Source organism: Homarus americanus, unplaced genomic scaffold, assembly GCF_018991925.1.
Source record: "Homarus americanus isolate GMGI-L3 unplaced genomic scaffold, GMGI_Hamer_2.0 scaffold936, whole genome shotgun sequence".
Lineage (NCBI taxonomy): Eukaryota > Metazoa > Arthropoda > Malacostraca > Decapoda > Nephropidae > Homarus > Homarus americanus.
In genome coordinates this window covers 517,041-530,333 of record NW_024755520.1, presented here as the reverse complement: position 1 = coordinate 530,333, position 13,293 = coordinate 517,041, and the positions used below count along the sequence as shown (strand labels likewise).

The following is a 13,293-nucleotide window of genomic DNA, read 5'->3' as shown; positions in this document are numbered from 1 at the left end:
CCATACACACCTTATACTAACCATACACACCTTATACTCACCATACACACCTTATACTCACCATACACACCTTATACTAACCATACACACCTTATACTCACCATACACACCTTATACTCACCATACACACCTCATACTCACCATACACACCTTATATTGTAACCTAGACAACGATATAGAGGCCCTATTTAAGTTTTAACACGCCATACAATCCTCATTTGTTCGCATTAGAATTTCAAAGTTGTGATATTCAGGTCAGCAGTTATGTAAATCAAGTGGAAGGTGAAGCACTTAACCTGTCCCTCCTGACCAAGAGTTAAGAGTGTGGGCTGCGTTGACCCACACTAAAGGGGGGGGGGATTAGGGGGAGGAATAAAGAGGATTAAGGGGGAGGGTTAAGGGAGGGAGGATTAAGGGAGAGAGGGATTAAGGTAAGGACGTTTTTTAATATTTCAATGGGAAGACAGTGTTTAGTGTCTCTGAAAGGAAATTAAACAAACCCACACTATAGGAGAGAGAGAGAGAGAGAGAGAGAGACTTGGATTTGGGGATTATTTAAACTTACGTGTTGGGAATATAATGACGAACAGTGACGCTTTTAAGTTAATGAAGAAGAAGAAGAAGAAGAAGAAGAAGAAGAAGAAGAAGAAGAAGAAGAAGAAGAAGAAGAAGAAGAAGAGGAAGAAGTTTCAAGAAAGGACAATGTATACACACCTCAGGGAATGATCAGACGGTGCTATAGGCTTGTGTTAAGAGGGACACTGTGTACACCTGCGGGTCACTCGGGTCCACAGGTGAGCGATGGACGTAATTGGTGTCTGAAGTAGTAGTGAGGGAAGGAGAGAATGAAGCTGACTGGGTGAGGGGTAGAGAGGGGTGAGAGGGGTAGAGATGGATGGGGGGTTGAGAGGGATGAGAGGGGTAGAGAGGGATGAGAGGAGTAGAGAGGGATGAGAGGAGTAGAGAGGGATGAGAGGGGTAGAGGGATGAGGGGGATGGGAGTTGAGAGGATGAGTGGGGAGGGATGAGGGGATGGGGAGTTGAGAGGATGAGGGGGTAAAGAGGGATGAGAGGGTAGAGAGGGGATGAGAGGAGTAGAGAGATGGATGGGGGTTGAGAGGGATTAGAGAGGGATGAGAGGAGTAGAGAGGGATGAGAGGAGTAGAGAGGGATGAGAGGGGTAGAGAGGAGTAGAGAGGGATGAGAGGAGTAGAGAGGGATGAGGGGGGGTAGAGAAGGATGATGGGGGGGTAGAGAGGGATGAGAGGGGTAGAGAGGGATGAGGAGGGTTGAGAGAGATGAAGGGAAGGGTAGAGTTGAATCGAGAGGTGATTATTAGCTCGGGGAAATGTTAAAACAAGATCACCTTCATTAACCTAACCTAACCTAACCTAACCTAACCTAACCTAACCTAGCCTAACCTAAACTAACCTTACCCACATCGTGTTATGTTAAGAGCATCAAACTCCTTAAGAGGAAACAGTTAATATATCTACACGAAGCGGCTGTTACTAACTTGCCATAAATACTCTCCCTGTGATGGCTGATTACACAATGAGCTTCCTAAAGAAACGGTGTCAGTTTATCGACTAAGGTCTGTGGAATAATTGGCGTCGAGTGTTGGTGGGCAGTTTATACCAGGCTCTGCTACGTTACCTGATTCATACGGGAATAGCTCATGGAAAATTCCTATGAACAGTTATCCTTCAAGGCTTCTCCCACAAAGCACTGCGACATCATCGATACTGTTTTCTGGAAATTCACTTAAACCAAATTGTGTTACGCCACCTGCACAGATGAAAGCGTCGTTTGAGGCGGATTGTGTCGAACACAATGCTAGGTGATCAGGGTGTGGAGCAGAACCGCCATGGATCACGCCGAGAACTCTAACATGATATGGACCATAATAGTATCACGGTATTGACAAAATGTTGATAACAACTCACTGGCAGAAGGAAACTGGCCCAGGGCACAAGGGAAGTCCTTGCTTGCCTTGAATCTGGACCACATCCTGCTAGATAATCTGGATCAAGCAAAATTACATTAGCTTATTATAGTGTTATAAACCCCTGTGGATTAGACCCCAGTAAATGACGTCGATCACCACAGACAGACCCCTGGATCACACACTAAAGGCTGCATGGACTAGGCTGTGAACTAGGGTCTGGAAAAAGGATTGGTAAATGTGTGGTATACCGAGTCTGGAAGGGTGTGAAGCGTGTGGCGGTGGTGGCGGCACGGTGGTGGTCGACGGGGCCCCAGACGGACCGTCGCCAGCCACCCAGGCAGGACCCGGGGAGGAGGGACCCGTCCCAGGGTAGGGTTGTGGCGACAGCTCGATACCGTACGAACTATGGGACGCAGAAATATTTTTACTACTCTTATTTGTTTCTACGTCTTCGTTTTTTATTTTTGGATTCACGATTCATTAAGACCACTGAGGTGATAATGACAAGTTCAGATGACAGGAGAATAATAATAATAATAATAATAATAATAATAATAATAATAATAATAATAATAATAATAATAATAATAATAATAATAATAATGAGGCAATATCATCGTACGCCAGTAATATTCAGCTAAATGGAAGAATGTACAGGATTAAGGAATAGAGGCTCTTGGAATATTAGTGGTGTTAAGAGAACCTTTTTTTCATTTAGCCTAAGATGGGGTGGGAGATATATTTCATTGACCTCACTATAATATGTCCTGTCTCTAAAAGTGTGAGTGTATGAGTGTGTGTGTGTGTGTGTCATTGAGTTAGTAACATGTGTTATTGTTACTGTTTATTCTGTTCCTTGTAATGTTCCTTGTGGTGTTACTTGGTCGTGGGGGGGGTCACTTATTGTGGTAGTAACTGGAGTGTCGTGTTCCTGGTATAATTTGATGATGTTACTTGTGGTGTTGTTACTTGTGATGTTGTTACTTGTGATGTTATTACTTGTGATGATGCTACTTGTTAGTTTGTTACTTGTGATGATGTTACTTGTTATTTTGTTACTTGTGACGATGTTACTTGTGACGATGTTACTTGTGATGTTGTTACTTGTGATGTTATTACTTGTGATGATGTTACTTGTTATTTTGTTACTTGTGATGATGTTACTTGTGATGTTGTTACTTGTGATGTTGTTACTTGTAATAGTTTTACTTGTGATGATGTTACTTGTTCTGTTAATTGTGATGTTGTTACTTAAAGTACAGTTATTCATGACACTGTTACTTAAAGATCAACTGACTGTATTGGTAGAGTGGTGGTGAGGTGTCTGTACAATTAATTAAACTTCCCTGTGTCTTCATGTAATTGACTGATATATACTGTAGTCATAATTGTATTAAACTGACCGCTTCCTTCCCTCTGCTGTGTGAATATTAATACAGACTTGTGTATAGTGTGTGTGTGTGTGTGTGTGTGTGTGTGTGTGTGTGTGTGTGTGTGTGTGTAATGCTGCTTGTGTTTATTTAGTGTCCTGATGATGGTGTAAATGTTTATCCGAGTCTTGGTGTTACGTGGAGCAGGACAATGGCAAGCCGCTGGACGAACACTAAAGACGGAAGGACAGTTTAAAAAAAATGCCACGTATACACTCTCCTGTGATGGAAGTGTTAAGAAGAAAGTGACAAACTCAACTCAGCCACTTGATGTGATAATAAAGTTGCCATCACTTCGTTACTAGGTCACGTGTGGTCAAGGAAGGTTATCGACATGTTGACACTGATTCCTGCTGTGGTGGGGGTAGTTCATGGGGACAATGATGTGACCTGATAGTGAAGAGAAAGATTCGAGTTTCATCAATATAATATAGTTTCTTACTTATTCATCTTCACCGCCACGCTATGGGACAATACTCGCATCGTTAAGTATCATAACATTATAGATTCTTATTTCTAAAGTTAACACCTTGGAAAAAATAAACAGAATATGATTTAGTTCGTCTGATCCTCATATCCAACAGTCACTAGGATAAACAAGATTACTAAACAAAATTTTTGGGCATGAATTATGTCTAATGTCTTGCAAAAATCCTTAATATTTCAGACCTAACATAATAATTACAGAACAATGCCTAAAATTTCTCACACAATTAGCAACGTTTAGTCTGGTGAATTATGTACTTAATATTTACAAATAATTTCCTTCGGGAGAGAGATCCAAGACTGAATCAATCACAATACTAACCTGAAGCCACGAAAAATTATCTACTAATTTTTTTTCTCAAATATAATGATATCTTTGTCACTCTCAGGTCGTAACACAGAACGCCTTAGGAAGCTGTCTTGATGAGGAAGTTAAAGCCGCAAAACTCTTACCAAATCTTTCTTTAATAGGCAACGAGTAATAGAGAAATATTAAAAAAAGGAACTAGAAACCACTTAGGCTTCTGCTGGATGTATGCGCATGTTACACAACTCCTCCTGTCCCGTAATATCATCAACACTTTCCTTATTACATATTAAGAATCTTGCTCCAACAAACAGCTCTATTCACTCCCATACAGATGACTCAACTCTCCACAGATCATTCACTCTAACTGCTGCCTTAGTCTTACACGATAAAAAAAAAACCTTGAATACCAGACATGAGACACATTCACATCTATAGAGGAAGGCCTCGCTTACATGGCTGAGTCGGGGGGGGGGGGACATCCAGCTTGGTAAGGGCATGGAGATTACACAACACCGTCATCCCCTGCAGGATAAAGACTTCAGGAATCATCTTCACTTATCATTGCAAGGCTTTATAACCCGTAACTGCCGCTCTCCGTGTTGTAACTTTGTTTTGATGTGAAATTGAAGTCACCTCTTCAGGGCGCAAAGCTGGGCAGTGATTAAGAGAGACTGTGTTGCTCATCCAACAGCAACTTCTCCAGGACTCCCGATAGAAACCTCTCCCGGCGTCCTGACAGAAACCTCTCCCGGCCTCGGTGGTTTGTGTCACGTGCCGATATGTCAGAAACCAATTCGATCACACAAGTTAGCGGAAGGATAATAAGCTTCCACCCGCCAGCTTATACTGTACTCCACTCGGAATGATCTGTCTGTTTTGCTTCCCACTGTTTGCCTTTCAGAGGATTACCCACAAGACAGCTGGGATAGTTGGGCTCTTTAGACAGCGGCTTACATTAACTACTTCCCCTAATATATATATCTATTTGTTTAACCAATAGATCCCATTCAGATAAAGAAGTAAGGAGTATCTGGGTCATTAACAGATGCAAAAGCAGGAGAGGAGAGAAATTATTTCTCGAAAATGATTTTATCACTGGAAAAGAAATCACATTGCAAGCTAGAGCGCAAGAGGACACTGGAAACCAGCTAGTGTCAAAATGTCCACAATAAATAAAAGCAGAACTTTTGTGTCTTGGTTGAATCATACGTGTGTGTGTGTGTGCAAATCCACGTAGGGAAAATCGTCTGATTACGCCTTAAAATGCTACTGACGTTTCGCTAAAAAAAAAGGATAACTTTTTTTATTTTTGCTGTAACTTAGTGTAACTTAACTTTGGTAAGGTTTGTGTCGTTTTACCAGATGATCCTGGGTTAGGCTACCCTAGATCAAGTAGCTTGGTGAGGCTAGGCTGGGTTAGGACAGTTTGGTTCTTGTACCGAAGTGTTGGGTTGTCTTTCATAAGGAGTCCCAGGATAACTGCCATCGTCACAGAAAAAGAAAAATCAATGCTGTGATCAACTACAATAAAAATATAGTAACTTTTACATGATCTCTACAATTCAAACCTGATTTACTGTAGTCTGGGCTTGAACTACTGTACGAGTATGATTGAGAATATGACCAGGTCCTGCACTGTGACAAGGACTCAAGTAAATCTCACTGGTACAAGAGATCACACCAAGCTGGACTGAGGAGTGGTTCCCGAGTCATGTTTAAGAGTTAAGACCACGGTGACTGTCTGTGATGAGAAATTAACATCCGACCGACAGTAAAATAGAGAATTTTCAGTTTCTTTACTACAAAATGAATGAAAATAACTAAAACGTTAACGGGGTACTACAGTAGACAGTTAAATCTTATCGTTAGACAGACAGGGAATTTATTATAACGCTGCGTAATAACTTCATATAATTTTACCTTAGTACTGTATATAAACAAACAATCAACGCCTCGGTCGAGAACATAACTGGATGACTAATGTTCTCTTACAACAACGAACGTCAACATTACTCAGGACTGTTGCAGGTAACAGAGCGACACCGCATCTTGTAGTCAGAGGATGGAAAAAAAAATAAAAGAGAGAAGATATTGGGGATGAAGTCCTTCCTAGTTCATGAGTCTGATATGATATATTTTTGTCGTGTGAAGTATTGAGTTCCTGGTTTTCATCTCGTGTCGATGCTTGACAAGTTCTCAAAACAACACATGCCAACACAGTAAGAGTTCCCACACACGTTCCGTAAATCATCAAGGGCTTCTGGCAGACGAGTGGAATCTTCAAGAAAAATATTGACATTCTTTTACAGAAAAAGATGTCTTATCATCCCCGATATAATAGTTGTTTATTAGGAAGCCTCCAGGCAGACCCACCACGCGGTAAGGTGAGTCTTCGGAATTGAAACCAGGTAAAGTCCAGACTCATACTGGGAAATTCTGAAGGAGGAAGTGAAAAATAATTTATTGGCTATTGATCTGCTTGCCTGCGTTATACCTTCGTGCCGGTAGAGAGAGCACCCGGGCAATCTTCCGTGAAAGTTCCTATAGGTTAATTATTGTTTGTCCTGTGCCCAACAAGAGGCCAGCACAGCCCTCACTGACGCTCAAATCTTTGTTTAATTAGGTCGTGTGTGATGTTCAGTGCAGTGTCGAGGATTAGCCCGGAGTTTAAGCTGTCAGTCAGTCTATTCACTGTACTTGGTGTCCACAATGTCGTGTCACTCCTCTGTAACTTAGAATCTCTCACTACCAAGGTTATGTTTGTGTAGCATATTCGTTGATTACATGACATTCGATAATAACGTTACATTATACACACCTTTAATAACGTTTCATAGGTCATGTATCAATGTATCAGTTTGTCCAACATTATTTTCATGACTATTTGACGCCAGGATGTGTGACATTTTCCAGAGCATTTAAGGAGACACAAGATGAACACACCCGAGACAATGTCTTTAAGTTAATCATTGGTGTGTTAGCGTCTCTGGACCACCGCGGCTTCCTTGGCAACACATCATAACACTTGTCACATATGGAAAGGTCACGACTTCTTGGAGGACATTTCAGAAGAGCATAGACTACCCTGGCTGACCCACGCCCATACCCACCGAATGTCTGGGATACATTACATCTTGTAACTCCTCAAACTCTTCGGAAAACATCACTCAGAATCTGGCGCCACCACAGACATTAGGGAGATAACACACCAAGTACAAGCAACAACAGCAGCTCACCACTCGCGACAAAAATTTTAAAAACAAGTGAGGAGAAAGCCACCGAAATCTTTAATAACAGACACCACTCAGGTAATAACCAGACCACAGGAGAGGCGCTCAAAACCATCCAACACATCCCACTCTCCTCCATTGAGAGGTCGAGACAGTCAGGTCCTCACATCTATCAGAACTATGAAACCATCTCAACAGATCTCTATTGATATCGACGGACGGTCTTCCGCCTCGAAAAATAAGAGACTCAGAGCCACACGTGACCGGGTTAGTTGTATCGCTACCACACACACACACACACACACACACACACACACACACACACACACACACACACACACACACACACACACACAACAAAAAATAACACAAGTAAATAAATAGATTGGTATCACATGGCAGTCAACTCCAGGTAGCATTCATAGCCTGGGGGTGAGTCAGAACACCTCTGGTTGGTGGGGGAATTTCCAAGCGGAACTCCCAAGATTGTTAGCATGTGACCACGAACCATCGTTCTCGACGTGACATATGTCTTCCTACCCGACCAACCAACCAACCAACCAACTAACCACGATCAATACAATAGCTCACTCGCCCACCCACCCCCTCACCTCTCTTTCTCTCTCTAAAACAAAAAAAAATAATAATAACAATCAATTACTGAAATATCTGTAGGTATGCAAGAGTCACCACACTGTTCACCTTCAATTATTCTCAGTTAAACTTGATCTACTGCTTTTTACATTAACTCAAGATTAGTACCACTTTTCTATCATCTTCCTTCGGCTTTTTATTTTAGTTATATCTTTTCACAACCCAGACTAGACAATGTTCTCTCTTACAACTCAAAATCAGACTCGTTTAACAACTTCTCTCTTCTCTCAGTCTATGCGTGTGTTTGTCTCTCCCTTTAATGCTTCCCTTCTACCAAATCTATCTGTCATTCCCACTGTTGATATACATAACATTCAACTTCGTGCTTAAAACTCATAACGCTGGATTATTTCATCACCCGTAACACAGGAGAGATGCTGACGACTCTCCTGGTTGTGGAGGGGAGAAGTTACCTCTTTTACTTCACACAGCAAGACACTACTCACCCCTACAGCCCACACATATTGAATCTCTCTCCCTGTTCCTTCATCTCAATTCTTAGTCTTTCAAGTTTTTATCATCTTCGCTCTTCTGTTCATCGCCTTCTTTATGCAATTAACTCATTTACCCAAAGTTTAGTGAAGGTTTAAATTTACGTAATTAATGAGCTTAAGCACCTGCAGGCTTTTCTGTCGCTATTTACTCATGATTAGTCTTAATATATGATGATCCTTCATTGATATGTAATAGAGTTTATTAAAGAACAGTATAGAAGAGTTTATATCTAATACGATACTTAACATAGTCTAAGTCTTAATCGAATGTAGTGACCGTCATTACTACGACTACCATCACAATAATCACCTCTCCCCCACGACACATAACAATACACACCCATCCACCCACACCCGCCACACCCCACCATCCACCACACCCGCCACACCTACACCCATCCACCCACACCCGCCACACCTACACCCATCCACCCACACATGTATTTGTCATGACTTATCACATTGTTCTCAACACCCGCATGATAACTATACATATATCCTGTCTTTAATCACAGGATATTTCCCTCAAATTAGTAGTAGCCAAAAAGAGAGTTTGTGGTGCAGTAATGTTTTCCTTCCCTATACCTGAGTTATCTTAGTTACGTTACCTGGTCTGAGGAGTTTACCTATTTTTAGTCTTTGAGTAATGATTGACTTTTGGTAATCGTTTATAAGATTAAAAAAAGATGATGAAGTAGTAAGCCATCTTACAGGTAACATCCACTCAAGGTTCCCACTTTCCACACCTTGGCTAGAACAGTATATATATAGAACACTATAACTAACAAACCCGTAAACATAATACCAAACTTTAAATATATTACCAATTACCTGTATATATATATATATATATATATATATATATATATATATATATATATATATATATATATATATATATATATATATATATATATATATATATATATATATATATGTGTGTGTGTGTGTGTGTGTATCAGAGTAACATAACACCTTTAAAGCCAGAGTGATATTAGATTTACAGGTGAATATAAACAAATTTATTATCACATTTTAATCACATTGTTACATTTAGTTCATTCTTGTATGATATTGACGAGTGTGATAAGAGTGACTCGGTATTCTCACACTCACAACACCCAAGAATGTTTTCAGGTTCCACACAAAACATTAAAAACCAGACTCAAAATATTTACCCTTATCTAAATGACAACTTTTATGAATTATTAACAAACACTTTTATGTTACAGTTACTTTCTTCACAGGTGTGTTTTAATTTATTTTTAACAGGTGTTTCAGGTGAATTAAGGTTTTATGTTTTGTTTTGTTTTTAATCAAGAAACTACTGTGACAGAGAGGACACAGTGCTGGCTTGCTGTTCTAAGAGTCGCCATTTGGACCTAAGACTTCTAGCCCTACAGTCCACCCAGCTGGGAATGGGTACCTGACTTTTTACACAATAAACCACATTTGAAATAACCTACAGGGTGTCCATAAATGATTACCCTAAAAACAGTATGCTCTCACGTTTTAATCAGGGTAGTTATTTATGGACACCCTGTATATCTTTATAGTTGAGAGAGAGAGATATTAGACTACTGTATCAGTTAACTCTCATGATGATGTTGATGAACAGCCATAAACGGTATTTTGTTTCCCATAACAACAACAACAATAATAATAATAATAATAATAATAATAATAATAATAATAATAATAATAATAATAAGGAGAAGAAGAAGAAGAAGAAGAAGAACAACAACAACAACAACAACAACAATAATAATACGTACAAACAAAAGCAAATAAACATCAAATTCCTAAAGAGAATTGATAGCAGGTAGCACTGAATCAAGGTCAGAGAGAGCAGCAGCAGAAGCTACCGGCCTATGCACGTTGGCGCAGTGCAGCGCTAGTTAACTCCGCCTACTGCTGCCACTCCCGCAGGTCCAAGAGTTGACTCAGGTAAGGAGGAAGGAAGTTTACTGATTAACTTTATCACTCAGTTACAAAATCTTTTCTTTAACAGATACGAAAAAAAATCTGGTGAACATATTGAGTTAATAAATAAAAGCTTCTCAAGCCATGGAAAGTTGTCCTCAATGACCCAGAATAGCAATAGAGGAAAATCACGAACATCAGAGAAGACTACTAATCATTATTATTATTTGTGATGGTGGGAGACTTGTTTTATATTAGGGTTAGGTTAGAGTTAGGTTGTTGTTGATTGTAAAGGTGTGAGAAGGTGAAGAGTTTAGCAGTAAAGAGAAAGCGTTACTAAAACAATTATTGCATGACCCAGTGATCTATCTATCTAAAGGAAAGAAAACCAAAAATGTCCCGGCAGAAGAATAAATAGGTCAGGTTAGGTCAGGTCAATGCTTGAGAGTTAGAATGAGTGAAATTACATGTATCTCTTGCGATCAGTGGAGGAGAGAGAGAGAGAGAGAGAGAGAGAGAGAGAGAGCTAACAACACTGGTATTACAGGGATTATAGCACCCAGAGGAAAAGGTAGGAGTGAGGTGAGGCAGGTGACGGGTGAGAGATAAATAATAAGACCGAGATATAGTGTAGTACCCAGGTGACGAAAGGTAACCCCAACACCAGGTAAGTCTGTACCCCATACACAATGCCGTAAAAAGTCAACATATTATGACCGTCAGCTCTTCTAGGTGTTATTAACTTTCCAACATTACTATATTCATCTTTAATTTAACCACTTAATTGCGTTGTTAGCTATATGTTGCCTAATTACCTTTGGAGAGAAATAGTCAAATTGGAAATGTAATGACGTGCCTTGAATCAGGGGCTGAATCGGACATGTGCCAGGCTGATCACTTAATGTTAATAGTGGTCGTTGATTTTCAATTTACAAACAATAGATTGCCAATGGATTGTATAAAATTCAGTTGCCTTTACACTCGGAATTCATCACAAAATTTCACAGCATAATCAGCTTTCTGTAAAGTCTAATCTGAAATGAGTCCTAAGCCTTTGACTAATGCATTAAGTGATGATTGTCTGACATATAAAAATTATAATAATAATAATAAATAGGATATAGGCAGAGCAGTTAAGAGCTGTGGACTTGCTTCTTACTTCACGTGTATACAACTAAGAACATTGCGGCCATAAGTATCTGTCCGCTGGTTGGCTACGACGCCACTAGCAGTAGCCAGACACAACACAGGTGAGAGTGAGAGAAATAGCAGAAGGAACAAAGAGAAGTATGCGACACTTACCTCTGAGGAACTGGTGGGCCCGTGTCCAGGGTGGGAGGTGACACAGGATGGCTAGACCTGCAAGACTTAACACCCACAACTGCGCCATCGAGCTCCCCCTAGCAGCAGTCACCACACATTCAACGTCACAACTATTTCTTGTACAATACAGAGTCGCTTTAATGTCGACCTCGGTGACTCTGTCTTGGCTCGAGAGGTTTACTTGTAGTACACGCACTTGTGAGACTCAGGTCTGGAGAGTTTACGTAACTAATGGTTGTTTTTGTTTGTTTGGAGATTCTGTGGTTGACTTTTTGATACTTTGTGGCAGCTTTGATGGTTAGTCAACGGGAGACTGTGGGATAGTTCGCGGTAAATTGGTAAAATACTTTATGGTAAACTGGATGAAACTACATAGTTTTTTGACTGGTCATCTGTTTGTAGTGACTGGTGTAATGTTTGTGGACTGGTGCGAGACCCAGACTGAGGAGTTGTATTAAAGGACTACAGTCTCACTTGACTTGTTTTCTAGAGTACAATCTTGAACTATTTTTCTTCTTCTTCTTTAATACATCAGCACCTAGTCCTTTGACCATCAGGTACCAAATGAGGCGAGTTACATTCAAGGAGATGTGGGTTAATAACTATACTACTGAGTATTAAAAGTTCTCATAAACTTTGAAAATACTAGGCTGCTCTTGCAGTGTATTAAGGATACAGTGAATCCTGCTTGCTTGTTTAAAAATGGTAGTGCTGCTTGTGGTGGGTGGTGTCGTTGGTGATATTTGTACACTCTTGAAACGAATCCTTGGGTTCGTTGTAAATGCCCTCAGCAAAAAACTTGTTCAGGAAGGATGGAATCATTGAGGCGACGAGAGGAACTGAAGTACCTTGGTAGCCTGCTAGCCAGACCTAGTTCTCGTCTTAGGCAGCGTTTCGACAAGAGCTGCACCACTGAAAAGAGAAGAAAAAACATCATTAGTTACTTCAATTATTATTCTATATATCATCATTAGTTATATACATATTTAAAGATAATTAGACAGTAAATACAGTAAAATATACAATAATTATTCCACAGTGAATATTCAAGCTCAAACACAGTAAATTATGTCATTGTGCTCTCAGGTATAAACCATTAAACCAAACTACAAATACTGAAGTAGACTCACAGCCTCTGACACAATTTATACAAAATATCTTACTGAAACAAATTCTCACCTTCTCTGAGGAATACTGTATCTCTTCCTGTACACAAATGTAAATCAAATATATTCTTGAAATTTCGTCATTATTGTATCCGTTTAGTTATCTGTTTATTTATTGATTATTCCATTTATACCCCCTCTCCCCTTCCTCCTGCTCACTGGCGGTGTTAAACGCGTATTCTTCGTGTATCTTCTCCACAAACTAATATATTTAAGGTCATATTATTCAACCTTTAAAATATGCCTGGTATACATTTTGGTCCTTAAATATTTCTGTTAAGGTTGAATTTGTTGAAGAATTTCCTCTACTGTCTCCTACCGCTTCTCCG

At 40.0% G+C, this 13,293-nt stretch overlaps 1 protein-coding gene across 6 annotated transcripts in view; it reads right to left on the bottom strand.

Moving 5' to 3' along the window:
• The window catches only part of LOC121856556 (protogenin B-like), a 228,077-nt gene that overhangs the window by 118,751 nt on the left and 96,033 nt on the right, over positions 1–13,293 (bottom strand). For all 6 annotated transcript variants that reach the window (XM_042352165.1, XM_042352164.1, XM_042352163.1 and 3 more), the window contains one exon: positions 11,778–12,710. The gene's annotated coding sequence lies outside the window, so the exon portion shown is untranslated. The remainder of the gene's footprint in view (positions 1–11,777; positions 12,711–13,293) is intronic.